Consider the following 3,928-nt stretch of genomic DNA (forward strand, 5'->3'; position numbering starts at 1 on the left):
ATCCTACAACTCATTAGTGCTCAACTTTCCTAACTCTTCGTCCCTTTACTGTGGTGACCCTCCAACCACATACTTATTTCATTGCTACTTCTGAGCTGTGATTTTGCTGCTGTTATGAATCTTAAAGAAAATATCTGATATGCAGGTTATCTGATATGCTGCCCCTAACGGGGTTGAGACCACAGGCTGAGAACCACTGGTCTGGTTTGTGTAACCAAGGTCAGTATGTGGATATACAACCAGACTCTTAGATAGTCTGGTTTTTTGAGACAGGATTTTTCTGTATAACAGCTTTGGGGCTGTGCTGGAACTTCCTCTGTAGACCAAACTGGCCTCACAGAGATCAACCTACCTCTGCCTCCTAAATTCTGGGATTATGGGCTTGTCTTAGAGGAATCTTAATGTTCCTGGAAAGCTCTGTAAAGATCTACAACACATGTGTAGGCAAGATGGCTGAGAGGGTAAAAGTGGTCACATACACACAGGCAGGCAAAATACACATAAAATAAAATGAATAAATCTTTTTTTCCTCAGGATTTATTTATTATGCATACAGTATTCTGCCTACATGCCAGAAGAGTTCACCAGATCTCATTATGGATGGTTGTGAGCCACCATGTGGTTGCTGGGAATTGAACTCTGGACTTCTGGAAGAGCAGCCAGTGCTCTTAACCTCTGAGCCATCTCTCCAGCCCCCAAATAAATCATTTTTTAAAATTGATGGTCATTGTGCATGTCTATGGGGGTACATTTTTGTACATGTACATAATGTATAATGATGAAATTATTGTTATTGGTGTTATGATCTTGTTTAAGTGTAAAAATATAAAAAGGGCAAGATGAGACATGAGAACGAGAGATACATTAATCATAGTTTATTATAGGTGGGGGAGAGCGGGAGTGGGAGACAGATGTGAGAGAGGGAGAGAGAGAGAGAGAGAGAGAGAGAGAGACTCAGAAGAGGAAGAGGAAGAGGAAGAGAGAGAGAACAGAGAGCAGGGAGGAGGCAAGAGAGAGTAAAGAGAAAAGAATGTAGGTGGGCAGGAGTCTGTTTTTAAAGAGGTCCTTTACACCTGCATGCAGACTTAGTTCCCATAGAACCCTGGGCTGACCAGGGTGCTGCCTGAGTGGATTCTGCCAGGTAACAGGGCCAGGCCAGCGTAATGCCTGAACCTTTCAATTGGTATATGTACTTCCTTGGACATTTATTACTTCTTTGTGTTGGGGATATTAAAAATCCTCTCCATGAGCTGTGCTTTAAATATATAGTGTTGCTATCAGCAATAGTTAGCCTACTGTATTGATAAGTGTTGGAAATTAGTCCTTTTACCCAGCTGCCATTACCATGGGCTTGCCATCTGCCCATCCCCCATGCCCTTCTCAGGCTTACCAAATCCCCCCCCATATATGTTTTGATAGGTTTCACTATGTAGCTCTGGCTGGTTGGGAACTCATTATATAGGCCAGGTTCTATCTACTTTTCACATCTATTGCATGGTCTTACAGCTTTTGCATGTAAATGAAAACACAGTAGTGTTTTCCCTGTCTGTCTTTCACTTCCACACTGCCCTCTGCTTCTGTCCATCTGTCTATTCCTTTATTTTTTATTTGCTGAATAAAGTTATAGTGTGGTCATTTTACATTTTCTTTATGAACACCTAGGCTGTCGGATTCTGTATCTTGTCTAACATAAATATAGTTGCAGTTTTGTGAGGATTGGTTTTGTTTTGTTTTTTTGAGATGGTATCTGTGACATGCAGGGCTTTTTCCAGAGCAAGCTCAGGTAGAGTTCTTTCTATCTGGCCTTCAGTGCAAAGCCTCTCCTCTTAGGAGCTTAGCACACCCTCTTGGGATTCAAGGAGGACCAACCTTGTGCCTTGTGTTTTCTGCTTAGTACTGCACTCTTTTCACAGGAGTTAGTTAACCATTGTAGAGGGTTAGATAGGCTGGAAGCCACCCCTATTTAACATAAAGATGGCTGTGTTCTCCCCACATTCCTGGAAAGAAAATCCCCAAGGGTCCCTACTGTGATCCACAACTTGCACAAAACGGACCCTCAAAATTCTTATTCCTGCCCAACTGCCGCATGTTCCTGTCTCAACACTTTTATTGGTAGAAAAAGCCAATCATCTGTTTGTTTGGTTGCTTTCCAGGTTACAAATCTTTATATATATATATATATAATATATATATTATATATGTGTGTGTGTGTGTGTGTGTGTGTGTGTGTGTGTGTGTGTGTGTATCCATAATACCATAATATATATGTATATAATAAATATGATATGTGTATATATGTGTGTGTATGTATATATGAATGTATGTATGTATGTATGTATGTTTGAGAGAGTGTCACACAGCCCAGGATGGCATCAAACTCACTGTGTAGTTGAGGCTGGCTTTTAACTCCTATTTGTCCTAATTCCACCTCCTGGGAGGTTGGGATCACAGGCGTGTGCCACTGTGCCTGGCTTGAGATGGATTTCATGGGTGAGGAATCAGGTTCAGTCATTCAATGATTTCCCCAGACAGGGACACTGGCACTTGAACCAAAGTCGTCTTAAGGTTGCAGAGCTAACCCATCAGGAGGCCAGAATGACCACCCTTTAGCACACATCAGTAGGTTATCCTTGGGGCAACCTGTTTCACTTCCCCTAAGCGACTTTACTCTGTCTTTTAAAGGCTTCGGGATGGGACCCTTTCCCAGTGATCTTGCTAGCATCACAACCCTCCTGCCTCTGACTCTCCAAAGAGTGGGGTCACCAGACAGCAATTTTAGGTGCTTGGTTGGGCCAGTTTTTCCAGTGAGAGAAGCCCAGCTCCACGGCTTCCAGAAAGGGTTTCCTAAATTATTTGAATTGAGGGGAGAATTCGTGGTTCTAGGAACGGAATTAAGGTCATCAAAAAGTGAGGTTCTGGAAATATATTCCAACAGAGCCCTGAGCACCAGCCAGGGAAAGGGAACAGGCAAAGAAGCTGCAGCTCGCGCCAGGTGGTCTGGGGAGCCCCCCCCCACCCGCCCCTAAACCCTCCCCGGCGCGCACTGGGTTAACCTCGGGCGAGGGGCCTCTGCCCGCCCACATTCCGTCGCTCAAAGGGGCGGGTGGTCTGATGCTGGTGGGGTGATTTCGTCTCTCCATGTCCTACCCTCCCACTGGCCGAGCCCGCGCCCCTCCCTGGTCTCCCCGGCGCCGCGCGGTCACGTTACCTTCACCGCCATTCAGGCGACCCTGTGGGCTTACAAAGCCCGGACATTAAGAAGTCTGCGGGCGTCGCTGCAATTAGAAACGTGAGGCCCGGATCGGGGACAGCTACCGTGGCACTTTAGGCCAGGTCACCCCATCTTGCATTCTGACCGCTTCCGTAGTCGTTTGCGAAGGTTTCTTTGTCTGCGTTTTGGAAATAAAGCGTGACACAGCTGCAAAAGATTGTTGCCTGGTCTTTCATCAGGTCCGTGTTAATGGGGGAAAACAAGGATTCGCCGTTGTTTAATTTTACAAAGTATGTCTTGGGAAATGTAAACGTATATGAGAAAATCAGGTTTTAAGCTGTGGCCACCTAAATGAAAACAATAATACAGTATCTGTGACAAACCCACCCTAGGATCGTCTATTGATAAGCGAGAGCTGGCAACATTCCCCAAGATATCTGATAAAACAAAATGCTGTAAACGCTTCCCTTTTTGTTTCCTTTTTAGTGCCGTGGAGGTGACCCGTCAGAAGGCCATAGACTGACGATCCTTTAGCATCCAATCACAACAAAGAAAGTGCGATTAAGTCCATTTATTTAACCAGAGAAAATAAATTAGCGTGCAGGCATGAACAGAAGGAAACGTCCAAACACAAGATAAATCGATCACTTCGATTAGTAGTACTTAGGGAGTCTATGATGACTTAAGGGTGACTAGGGTCATGGTCCTGCCCTCCTA

The sequence above is a fragment of the Cricetulus griseus genome, chromosome 3 (assembly GCF_003668045.3).
Source record: "Cricetulus griseus strain 17A/GY chromosome 3, alternate assembly CriGri-PICRH-1.0, whole genome shotgun sequence".
In the NCBI taxonomy this organism is placed as follows: domain Eukaryota; kingdom Metazoa; phylum Chordata; class Mammalia; order Rodentia; family Cricetidae; genus Cricetulus; species Cricetulus griseus.